Genomic DNA, 13,426 nt, shown 5'->3' with positions numbered 1-13,426 from the left:
TGATACTGTCTGAGGGCAGTGGGGTGGAGAAGGTGCTATCTCAGGTCCTTCCACGCTGTTTTCTACTTGAGAAGGCTATTGATGCCCCACTTACGCAGTGTGATTTATTCTGTCACTGTGAAGGTCCTCCCAAGGTCATTAGCTCTGTCATTGAGAGTTAGATTATATCAATATTTTTCCAACTAAGGATTATATTACATAACACACAGCCCCATTGAATTCAGTGATATTAGGGAACTAATATTAATGCTAAATCTATGAAGCATGGAGTATCACAAAGATATTCAGGCTACAAAAACTAACAGTAATGTTTGTCAGTTACTCAGTTCCAACATTGTGCATGAAATTGTATTCATGACTAGAACAATTCTCAGATGGGAAATACAGATTTCTACATCCAGTGAAGGACATAAACACCTACAAACTCGGTGCTTTGATCTAACTGACTTCCACAGTCATAAATTAGGTATTCAAGCTACCTTCATGCTGCACTGGGAAAGTTGATGAGGTGGTGTGGAAACTTCAATAGAAGTAATCTTTTCTGGTTATGTGTTGCAGCAAAGACCTGATATTATTTTATTAGTTCATCAGGAACAAGCAGAAAACCATCTCCCAGCAATCTCCTACTGGTATTTGACCCATGATGGCCTGACCTCAATACGCTTTTCATTACAATTAGAAGTTGATCTCGTTGATATGCCTAGGAACTACTTTAAAGGAGGAAGCGAATGTGAAATACTGCCATTAACCATGCTTTAATTCAGGAAATGAAGTTATTTAGGAATTTTTCTCAAAAGCAATTTAAATCCTTTGACTAACTGCTCATCTATGATACCTATTTAGTCTGGGATCTTCTTAGATTTCTAAAGGCAACAGGCACCTATGCCTCACTAAAAGTCAGTGGGATATTAGTTGCCAAGCCCTCTTATGCCTTTCAAATAACAGATTTAAATAAATCTCATTTATGTTGTTTAACGAGACACTGCTAAGCCTTTGTGCAACATTTGCAATGGCAACTTATTCTTACATGCAATTGATCATAGTAGGACTATGTGTAAGGGTAAAGGCTAATAAGAAAGTACTGGAGCCGTTTAATTTGCCCTTGTATCATAGCACTAAAATGTCCAGTACAGATCAATATGGCAAAACTGCTGTGGAATCTGTAATTTTGGAATTTTCCAATTCTGGCTACGCATTTTTCTGTAAATTCACTATTTTATTTTAGAATAAACAAAGAAGCTTAAAATCTTCTTTGAAATGTCTTGAAAAATAATTTATTCTACTTTAACAGATCATTAACAGCCTGTGATATAGTTTAAAGAAAAAACTATTCATTAAAAACACATTCAAAATAAGATATCATTGCTGGAGTTCCTGCCTTGAATCAAAATGTCTCCTGACAAATAATTCTTAATCACAGTTTACTATACTGAAGAGTATTTTCCAGAGGTTTATGGTGAGTTACATTAAAAAAAATAATAATTTAAGTGAAGATTTAGCATATTCAGTATTCCATTCCACAACAGAAAAGTAAAGTAGAAAATAACTAATTAGATGTTCGGAGACTAATTCATAAAATAATACAAAAGTTGTCTAGAGATCTTGGAGGGTGGGAGTGGTATTTGTATTCTGACAGCAAATATTTCTAAAGGCAAAAAAACAGAAAACAACTAAGTAAATACACAGCTTCAAACTCCATAGCAGTTTCATCAGCAAGGTGAGCAAGGGTCTTGAGCACCTCTCCTATGAAGAGCAGCTGAGAGAGCTGGGACTGTTCAGCCTGAAGGAGATTAGGGTCATAGGAGATTAGGGTCATAGGGGATCTTATCAAGGCATACAAATACTTGAAGGCAGGGTGCAAAGAGGATGGAGCTGGGCTCTTCTCAGTGGTGCCCAGTGCCAGGACAAGAGGCAATCTTGTCAATGGGCACCAACTGGACCACAAGAGGTTCCATCTGACCATCAGGAAGTGCTTCTTCACTGTGTAGCTGATGGAGCACCGGAAGAGGTTGCCCAGAGAGGTTTTTAAGATCTCCCTCCACAGACATCTTCAAAAGCTACCTGGACACATGCCTGGGCAACCTGCTGTAGGTGTCCCTTCTTGAGCTGGGAGTTTGACCAGAGGACCTCCAGAGGTCCCTTTCAGCCTCAACCACTCTGTGGTTCTGTGATTCTCCTAAGCATTCTACCTTTATTATTGCTTTTCAGTACACAATACTTTACTTGTCTAAAGCTGCTCATCACATTGCAGTAAACATGATTATTTTCAGCTCTGTCACCTTCTCTCTCATTTATTCCTCATACTGTTCTGTCATAATTCTTATGTGAACTAATTCAGGTCAGACTCCTCACAGTGCTGCCTCTAAATAACTTGCACAGCAGTTGGGTAATCCTTTAATAGAAGAATAAACTGGCAGATATTGATCTCTACTCCTTCCAGTAATTAAAATTAATTACTTTTCCATCTAAGACAAATATAGTAGTTGGGACTGTACATATAAGGAAAGAATCTGAAATAATAAAATACTTAGAACCACACTGTGTCCTTTCCATCATCCAACTACTCTGTATAACAAAAGTCTTTTGGGAAGGTCTTTAATGGTGTTCATAATTCTGGGTTGAACACTTGCATAAAGTTACTGTCAGAAGACGTGCTTTGTGATGCAGACTTATCCTTGGTAGGTCAGTGAAGGAGCTTCCAGTAAAAAAGCTTCCACCTGACAAACTTATTTCTGTTATAACAGTTAATCTCTTTGCATTTTCTCTGAAATTTCTAATTTCTGTTAGAAAATTGGGTAGCAATGATGGAGCTAAACCTACAGTTCAGAGAGCAGAACATACTTGCACTTTAGGGTCATGTAGGTATCCTATGAGTTAGGGAGTTTTCAAGGGAGTCAGACTGTAGTTGCTGAGTTTGAGTGAAAACTGAATGATTTAGTTAACTGAATTAGTTAGTCTGAGGCTCTGATCTCAGTGCATGTTAAATGTTTGCTTGTTTAAAAGAAAACATTATGTGTTGTAAGTATAGTATTTTGCTCGAATTTGCAAATTGACAAGCTATTTGCACAGGTGTCTTTCATAACTAAAACTTTCTGACTCCTACTCTTATGTATTCATCAACAAAAGAGTAGAAAAGTTGGTAGAATTCTATTCTTCTGCTTTGGATAAAATGAGTTACTACAGGGTACCAACTGTGAATGTTTGGTGTTTGACTGCAGCGTTCATTATTGTTCAAACATGCTTCAAACACCAGCAAAGTTCCGTGACTGTTTCATATTTCTAGGCATTTCCTGTGTGGAGCTCCCTTCTGAGGCTGCTTCAGACCTGAAAACCATTCTGCTAGGCAATGTTGGGTTGGGGTTGTCTCTCCTCAACATCCCTTACCACCTTAATTAAAGAGCTGTAATTGTCCAATGAAAATATTTACATAGTTCTCCTGTTTCATTATTCATAACTGTTGGCACTAATGAAGATGTAGATAAAGCTGATTTGCTACAGAAATAGAATGTTATATCGTTACTTGATAACATTTTCTTCTTAAGTATCCACAGTTATAACTAATCTGAGCAACTCTGAGTCAAAACACTAGTTCACTGCCAAGGGGAGATGCAGTTACAGACAACCCCTTTCTTCCACACATGCCTTGGATGGCAGAAAACAAAGGAAACTTACTGCACAGGCTGCATGAAATCTGTTGCAATTTCTGAACATATTTGGATTGAGAAAACCAGGCAACAGAACCTTGAGAAGTAGCATAGAAAGCACCTGCAGTTCAGTTCATGAGAAGCAGTTTATGCTGATCTGTTTCCAAAGTTTTAAACATTAATTAAAATAAGCCTGCTGAGAACATGTAGTAAGTAACACAGACACATAATGGTCACTGAGACTGTTTTTGATATTCAAAGTAGTTGTAACTTACTTATGAATTAATATCCTAGAAAATAGTGAATTAATATCCTAGAAAATAAAATATTTCAAAATTCATTAACATTTAGAAAACAACTAAGAAAATATTAAGATCATAATTATTCCAGCACAGTCAGTGATTTAACTGCCCCAGTTGTTCAAATGTTGCTAATAAACGTATTCTGGTTAAATATAAGTTTCTCTTTAAACGCACATTCTGAAGAGGATTGTATTGCTAACATAATGAGTTTTTTGTTGTTGTTTTGTTTTGTGATCTGACATAATTATATCACTATCAAAACGATAAATGTATAGGGTTGTAGAAACGCTTAGATTAAAAAAAAAAAAAAACAACTCAGAAATGAAAATGTAATAGTGCAAAGAGCAGTGCTCAGCAAATTACTGCTGTCTTAGGTTTTACTAGATCTCCAAGTCAAATTGCTTATTTTATGGAAAGCAGAAAAATGCTTTTTGCAAATTCTTGATGGTAATGAATGGTATTGAATGGTAATTCAGGTCTCTTTTTTCAGGAGTAAAATTATAATTGTGTTATCATGACTCAGTGGAAATTCAGTCTAACATTGCCTTCAGTCCCTTGAAATAAATCTTTGAGAAAACTTCCAAGGACAGTCTTTCTATGATGCAAAAGTGCATCAGTTTTTCTTTTTCTTTTTATAATCCTGTGGAGCTAGTGTCTAAAAGATTCTGCAGGATCCTGAATACACAGGATTAAGCTGTTAATCCACATATAGATATATATGTGTATGCTCAACATATTCAGAGTTCCCTAAGTGATTAGATCTGCAAAAATACAAAGAACTCAGTGAATTCATTGTTCTACATTATTCTATAGTCCTTTTTCTTCATAGTAACTGGCTATAGGTAGTCTCAGGTATCTCCCTGTACAAGAGTGCAGTACCTTGTTACTCAAAATGTCCTTATAACTCAGAAGGAATTCTTGCCAAAAAGACCCCAGGTCTGAACTTCGGTAGTCTTTCGCTAAGAAAAGACATAGTCAATGTAATTTATATCCTTGGCTGACTCACAGAAGAAGACGATTGTAGAATTCAAAGGCTACAGTTTACTACTCCATCCCTGTTTCAATGATGTGCAGCTCGGGCAGTTTATTCAAGTATCTAAGAAAATGGGGAAGAGGTAGCACAATTTGACACACTGCTCATAATATGTACTCCAAGAATGTTTCAGCTCACCTAACTACATTTGGGCAACAGCTAGGCTCCAGTCAACAGCATTTAGAAGGTTATTTGTCATCCCAAACAGTAAAAGCAGGTACCTCTACTTAGCTTGGTAACTGTCTTGGTTCCACTGAGTGAACTGATTCATTTTATTGACACAGGAACCTAGACATACTGGTCAGACACAAACTTCTACATTTTAAGCATCAAAATTAAGGAAAAGTGAATCCCCTTAGTGCAGACTGAGCTGAATCCTATCCCCAGTGCCCAAACCCAATATTTATATCATATTCCTAACCACACTACTTTGAGTTGCTTAGGAGCCTGTGGATCCTGATCACAATTTCACACACACGGACATGCAAAATATGGCACACAACAGTTTCAGTGATATCTTCAGCACTCAAATGTACTGCAAACCTCAGGGTGAAATTCATCTTCCATCACTGTAGTATGTCCAAAATACAGATGCGCTTACACTCTGTGCTTCCACTCTGAAGAAGCTTCGTGCAGTAAGAGCAGAAAAGGTAGTTATATATTCCTTCTGTCCCACTTCCCATGCATTAACTCCCATGTAAGCAGTAGTATAACCCACTGAATGGGTGACTACCTTAACAAGTGAAGCCAGGCAAATCAGTGTGTGCCCAGTCCTCTCTACACCATTACATCTTATGGCTACATAGACTGTGAACTGTGGTGTAATGCCTTGCAAGGCACTGAAAACAATGGCTCCTCTTCTAATACAAAGCTTCAAGTACTATAATAATGTTTTAATTTGCTCCTCTCTCTTCAAGAAAGTGTAAATCTTTAAAGATTTTCTTCTAAATCTCAGACATTCTGCTGCATTAAAAAAGTGACTGATAATCTCATTTGACCTTTCTCTGCAAATCACATTTTCCTTTTGGATTAAACATTCTTTTCTTGATTGTACTTTCTTTAATCCAAATGCTTCAAAAATACCAAAACACAAGAGGGAGATTATTGTGATATATCATAAAGCCAAATACTATTTTATTTCATACTACAAAAAGAGAACTTTCTTGTCTTAGAAGATATTATCATTTGCTTTTCCCATAAGCAAAGAGACTACTTTAGGACACACCAGTTAGAATATTGAATCTTACTGATTCAGCAAAACCCATTTTGCTGTACTCAATTCAGCAGTAATAAAAATATATGATCCTTCTTTAACAGGAAACAAATTTGTAACTGTCTTTTTTTTTTTTTCTTTTTTAAAAAGAAATTGTTCTACAGGTTCACAATAAAGTCTGTCATTTGAAAATGTCTGCCTTTCCTTCCTGTGTGTTACATTATTTTTTTTCCCCTTTAGACACATGGTGAGAGATAGACTTGAGGTCTGAATGCATTTCAGATCAGCAATTCACCTAGATATTTGACTAAGCACCCCACTTTTTACCATTTTAATAGAGATTTTACACTTTAGAAATTGAGGCTACAGTTTACAAAGACAGAAATCTTAAACTGTGTTTCCTACAATCTGTACTTTGTTTCAAAAAAATAAGTAAGTAGAGAGCCTTGCACCCACTGTTAATTATAGTGGAGTTGAGATGAAAATTTTAAGACATTTAATCATGGCCACGTAGAATTACCAACATTGCATTAATCATGTTAAGTACCTATCAAATAAACCAGAGTTACTATCCACTTAGCTCTACAAAGAGTAAAATCAATTTTAAATTAGTTTATGTAATATAATAATTTACAACAAAGATTTAAGAAAATACCTTGTTTCTATTAACATTCTGTTCTATCTGTGATATAGTGTTTTATCTACACAGCATCTGAAATACCAAGTTCAAATACCACTACAAACATAAAATTATGTGCGAAGTTTATTTTCTTCAGCCACTGCCCAAAAAAAAGTCTTGTGCTACTTCTGCAACACTATCTGCAATATTTAGTTCCTTTCATTTCTTTCAAATAACTTCAATTAAAAAAACTTTAATGATTGAACAGAGTCAGATTCTGAAGTGGAAGAAAATTAACAGGGAAATGGTCAGATTTACTATGCTTTCTTTTAATTCTTCCAGATAGCTGTTAAGAATGAAAATTATTTTTGTTGAGAGCCCATATTTTTTAAAATCACTCTCTTAAAGTAAGAAAATGACCAGAAAAGACATTGCTTTTCTGTTCGCTATTACCTTAAAAGTCTTGCTCATTCACTATCACTAGATAAAATTCCATTTTTATTCTGAAATTCTGTTGAAAAGTACTTTTGTCAAAAAAAAAAATCCATAAGTGTTTCAGTAAATACATTTTAAGGGCTCTTACTACTGAGTTAAACTTTTTTTTAGGCCAAAGCATTTGATTATTGCAATTAAAAATTTAACACTTGATATCAACAGTCACCTCTCTAGCAAAAGTTCATTGTATTTTCAAAATATATTTTTTTTTTTAGCCAAAAATTAGAGACAATAATATATTTCCGACTAAATCTGCCTATTAGTAGGACTCTACAACTTTCAAACCTCCAACAAGGAGGTCAGAGAAAAGATTTTTGAGACTTCATTACGACTATTATCATTGTTAGTGATAAATATGCAGGTTGATTTGCTACAAAAAAAAATACATATATACTGCCAATTTATTACGGAGCTAACTTATAAGAAGAGAACTAAGTATACGGACTTTCAGCAGCAACTAGGAGCTCTAGTCACTGACCAAAACTGTGTTACGTAACTCGCCATAAGAACAGGGCAAAAAGACTTTTCCTACTGTAAAGTTAGCAGGAAACAGGAAGAACATAGATCTTTTTGCAGAGCACAAAGAACTATCTCCTCTGCTTAGAAACAGGATGGTAAACTTAGTGCATCCACTTAACATATTTGTAAAAGGACACCCTTTATGCCAGGGACTGTATAGTCCAACACCCAATCTAATCTTTAAAGGTCCCTTCCAACCCAAACTATTTTACGATTCTATTACTATGTAATAAATAAGAGGAACTTTCACACTTTTGCAGAGGGACCCATCTTCAAAACAGATACACAAAGACATGTATTCCCTTGATCTAACATCTAAAGCACAAAGATAATTTAGCCCCAACAGGCTGTTCCACGTTTTAGTACTTCTTCACATCATAAGGTTTATTAGGAATCCAGCAGTAAGTATCTTTTCTTTCCTAATGGAACATAAAGTTATACTACTTATGTATTTCTTTCTTGAAATATTTATAGTGCACCATTTGGTTTGTGATTCATTTTCATTAAAGTTCTTTTAAAACTGAATACTTTGAGTTTTCTGGATCTGACTCCTGTAGTTCCCAGCTCAGGTCTGCAGGTCAACAAGTGTCTGGTGCCAGCTGGCTTTGTACTAAGTCTTTTCATAGCCTGGCACCTGCATCTGTATTAAAAAAGCAGGGTGATACTCTAGGCTTCTGACTCAGACTATGAAGTAGGAACTGCTTTTTAATTTCTGACTATGTGAGAATTTCATGGGATGTGGCCATTTTGAAAAAAAAAATATAGCTTAAAGTAGATTTTTTGTATGATGATGTCAGCATAAACTTTATTTTGGTGTGATTGAATCATATGACTAGATACTAAGCCATGTTGCCCATTCAATTTGTTTGAAGTTTGTTAAAAGCTATGATAAAAATTACGCAAACAAGTTTTCTCAGCAATTCAATAAGAAGCTGTTGCTCTCCAGGCTTGACAGCTACTATGGAAAGACTAAAAGTCAAAAGCCCAGGAAACATCCAGCTTTTAAATATTTTTCAAGTGAGGTACAAGGATAATTCCTCTGCCATAAATCCCTGTTACACATCACATTTTCTCATTTGCAGGTTGAACTTTGTGTGCCAATGTTATCTTATCCTCCAGCTCTTCATGTGCAACATTAAGCTTTAATAAAAGCACCCACATTCCTGGAAATGCCTTAACTCTATCCACTCTTATATCATATTTGCCTTTACCTCACCTATATTTGTAACTAATTATTCCCCTAAAACTTACTGTTTTACATCTTCCTCATCTTCTAGTTTTGTAATATTAACAGTTAAAGTGTGTTTCCTTTCCAATTTTCTGAGAGCTAACAGCAAGTGTAAGGACAGATTCTACAGTTTAAGCATTGAGGTGGATAATGTGACCATTTGTCTGAGCCTCGAGATACTAGGTAATAATCTGGAAACATGACTTCTGACCAAATTCTTTAGTTTTGTTTAAAAGTAAATGGAATACTATCTTGCCCATCTACATAAAAGTTTCAATATTGATTATATTCATCTGGCGCCTTGACTAATATCATGCTCTGCTTATAATGCAATATTAACATACAAAAATATTCTTACCCTGATTTGATAATTGTATAGTTTAATCTCACTTTGGCAAGAAGCACTTCTAGCACTGTACTTGCTTCAGCTTATTTTTATTTATTTATTCAACTTTAATAAAATCTACAAAAGAATACACTGATTTATTGGGCTTTCAAAGAGCAACATAGCCCAGTCTCTCACTGAATTTCGGTATGTTTAATTAGGAACCTATTTGATCTCCTTTAAATTAGCCTTATGGTTCTTACAAAAGCTTACATTGCAGCGGTCCATATTGTACCTGATACTGTGAAAAAAAAAACAAAAACAGCATTTACTCTCCAGTGCTGCTGATGGAGTACTTTTCATAGGCACATCAAGTTGAAGGGATTTAAATGATACCAAAAAAGTATTTAACAGAAGAAATTATTAATGTTTCTGTTTCCCCCTCGAGGGGAAGGAAGTACGAATGACTTGGGTGATTAACCTTTTCAGGAAGTGATCAAGTCATTTCCTTGTTTTTGATTAAAAGTGGAAGCCCCAGTGAGTCTTCCAGTAGCCCTAAATAAGATAAACTTTTGCATGCCATTATCTCAATTACTACTCTGAGGTAGTTCTACGCATGCCTTTCCCTTCCTTTAACAGATGTAAGAACCTGTTTTCCATGCATAGTCATGTATTGCTTGGTCATCATTGCTGAGGCTCAGGAATAGTTGGGCATTAAGACCACATGAAGTTCAGATCTTGGAATCCTGTGTAACTGATGTGTGTGCACACAGCAGCTTTCATTTCAAAGTCTCTCTAGTACAGGCTTTTTGTCTTATATTGCCTAAAAGTGTATAGTAAACACCATCTGCTTTTTTTTTTCAGTGCCAAGATATACTTGCACCTTAAGACTGTGAATCCTGTAAAAATAAATCTATACTTCAAACAAAAACAATAGATTCAATTACTTTTTAGGAAGACAAGATTTTTTTTTTTTTTGTAAGATCAGCAATGATATCAAATTCCCAAGAATAAATTGAATAAATACAAAACAGTTTCACGAGGGAAAGGCAAATGCTAATTTTAATTAAAAAAATGATTATGAGAGCTGGACTTTTGACTTTTTTTTCCCTTCTGATGATAGTTCAAAGACTGATTTGCTAAAACTATGATGCCCAGATAAAAATGGAATTATATACATAGTTTATGTACAGTTTTTTTCATTGCTGGAGAACAAAAACCTCTGGTTTTTACAGAAGGTTTCTGCTGCCACCCAGGAACGAAGGATTCAGTCTCACAGTGAGGTAGTAGAAAGGAAGTAGCATTGAAAGTTCCATCCCTGTCAGCTGGATGGAAACCTAAGGAGGAAGATGTGCTCACTGAGGAGAAACTAGCATACAGAATCAAATCGGCATAGAGTAGCTCTGGCTATGCACTTATACTGCAGGTTGTAGAAAGTGCTATAATCCAACAACTCATCCTTGAATGTGTTCTATAGAATCACAAACTTATTTTCATAGGAATAATATGTTTGCAGCGTATACTCATTCAAATATATGGCATATGCAAAGCACAAGATTGCAGCTATGCTAAACCAGTAACACAGAAATTCATCTAAGTGGAAGTAGAATAGAATTAGTGGTTCCATAAAATACAGAAAAATGAAGACTAGAATTGGCGGCTATTCTAGTCTGTGATATTCTATGTTATGGCATCTTGTTGGCACATAAATAACTGTTCTGACAATGGCAGTGCAGAATTCATCCTACATTGATAACTTTAGCCATCTACTTTAGATCATAATATATCAAAATTTGCAAATACAGAGCCACCAGAAAAAAATATCTTGTTGGAATGTCACCTTCCTACTCAGCTGCTCCTATCTCTGCTTTGTATTCCAAATCTCATCTCTTTACTTTAATGTCAAAACAATACATTATTTTATTGCATGAGCCTTGAAGAGCCTATGAGAAAGTGAGTTATGTTCTCTTTTCTCTCACCAAGCACTGGCAGGCATATAAACTGCATGGCAGGTACTAAGAATAAATAAAAAGAGCTCCACTGAAGTTGGTAATGTCTGATGATTTATACCCACTGAGAATCTGGCCTGGATTACCAATTGCAGAATCATTCCTGTCCTTATTTATAGTTCTGCCACCTCACTGCAAAATGAACTTTACAGGTGTAGCTTAGGGTCTAACTGAGCTTATGGAATATTTATGGATGGTGATGATGCACGAAAAGGAAAGGATTTTGCTTGGCTTTCACTTCCACCTGAGCTTTCATTTGGACGACCAACACTTGTTCTCTAATGTCAACTCTTGTAGTAGAATTTTTAGGAATCTTCCACTGAAACAATGGATTTCAATACAGGAAACATAACCTCATGCATGTTTACTATGCAGCCATGTCTTTCATTTGTTTTTAGATACATTTGTAAGCAACTACTTAAAACAGTCTTAAGGAACTCTCATTATTTCACAAGTCTATAGTTAAACATTCCAATAAGAGGTCCCCTAACTAATTTTAAAACCAGTGAAGAGTGAAAAGCTGTTTTCTACAGAAATTATACAGAGCAGCTTTTATTGTCAGCAAAAGCAAACATCTTGCGTATATGCAGTGAATAAGTGTACTACCACTATTATGTTCATCCACGTTCAATTTGAATTCATAGTGAAATAAGTGAAGCGTAAGGCTGGTGGCATTATCCGAAATGAAGCATCATAGGCAGAGGACAGAGAGCTTGTTCAGTCTAGCAAGAAGAAGGCCAGAAGAATCCTTGATGTCTGCAGGAAGGCTCAACATGTAAGAGTAAGATAGCTATGTGAGCTGAAAGAAAATGTGAGCATAATAACAAATGGTTCTTAATTGGCAATCAATAAATTTAGCCTGGAAACTGTGAGATGTTTTAACATGCAAGTTCTGTTAAGTCCATTCCCATAGGAATAGCAAGGAGAAAAAGCTTTGCTCCCTTTAAAGTTTATAACAGTATTACATGATGCTATGTCTATGGAAGGAGGGGACCGCATCAGATACACAGAAAACCCTATTAGCCTCATGCTTCTAATTCATGAAAATTTGTGAAAGATTCTCAATTTTTAAAGGGAAATAACTAAGTGGAGAATAAATGGCACCTTCACAAAGGTATCAAGTCTAAGAGGCAGAATTATTTATTTATTTATGAATTAGGTGGACCACAGCTAGACTAAAAAAGTAATTTTGAAAGAAGCATGGCATCACAAAATCCTTGTGATGAAACTCTAAGCCACCTAAGCTAACTTCTCCAACATGGAAAAAATAATATCCAATACAAATACATCGGATATATACATTAAAAATATATTAGATATAAATATATTAATATTATAATGAATATTAAAAATCTGTATCATTGGAAAATCAAAAAAGTTCAAAACAAACCTGAATTGTTTTTGTGTATTGAGATGAAAAATTTCGATTGATTCTGGTTTTATTTCATTTTGTAAACTGAGTTAGTATTTTTCAATCTTGGATAAATGCAGAAAAAAAAAGTTTTTTCCAAAATATGAAATTCCATTCTTGACCAGCTCTAGTAATTGTCAATAATGACCTCCATATTAATTTGGGCAAACTGCTTTTAAACTGCGCTGCCCAAATGTTTATTTTTGATTCCTATCTGATCAGCTGAAATGTCCATATGGTTTGCTTTGGATAGATCACTGAAAATGTTTTCTGAAACAATATGGGCCAGTCAATTTTATAGAAAGCTTTATGAATCAGAAACACTGGCATTTCTTAAATTACTACGTGCCTGACTTAGCACAATCTGCCATTGGTTGAAAAACAGAAAAGTGATGAAATCCCCTTGGTGTTCTTTGGAACAGTGGCAGATGGCTCCCATCTCCCTGAAGTTTTATTTTGCTTTTCTCCACTCCTCTCAAAAGAGAAACTTGGTAACACTGCGACAAAAAGCATACTGTACAGAATAACAAATTGAGGCACTTTATAAGAAACTGACGTGTTGTTTTAAAGGAGAATAGTACTTTCTTGGGAACTGAGGTGTTTACAGGATTATATAATGCCTGGGATA

At 35.3% G+C, this 13,426-nt stretch overlaps 1 protein-coding gene and 1 long non-coding RNA gene across 9 annotated transcripts in view; one reads left to right on the top strand and one right to left on the bottom strand.

Annotated features, from left to right (window-relative positions):
• Positions 1-13,426, top strand: part of COL11A1 (collagen type XI alpha 1 chain) — a 235,611-nt gene that overhangs the window by 180,380 nt on the left and 41,805 nt on the right. The gene's annotated exons all lie outside the window — the stretch shown is intronic.
• The window catches only part of LOC121074177, a 142,065-nt gene continuing 139,158 nt past the window's right edge, over positions 10,520-13,426 (bottom strand). For all 5 annotated transcript variants that reach the window (XR_005822198.1, XR_005822196.1, XR_005822197.1 and 2 more), the window contains one exon: positions 10,520-12,186. This is a non-coding gene — a long non-coding RNA (uncharacterized LOC121074177). The remainder of the gene's footprint in view (positions 12,187-13,426) is intronic.

Source organism: Cygnus olor, chromosome 8, assembly GCF_009769625.2.
Source record: "Cygnus olor isolate bCygOlo1 chromosome 8, bCygOlo1.pri.v2, whole genome shotgun sequence".
NCBI lineage: Eukaryota > Metazoa > Chordata > Aves > Anseriformes > Anatidae > Cygnus > Cygnus olor.
Note: the sequence above shows the minus strand (reverse complement) of the source record. Positions and strands in the feature narration are given on the sequence as shown.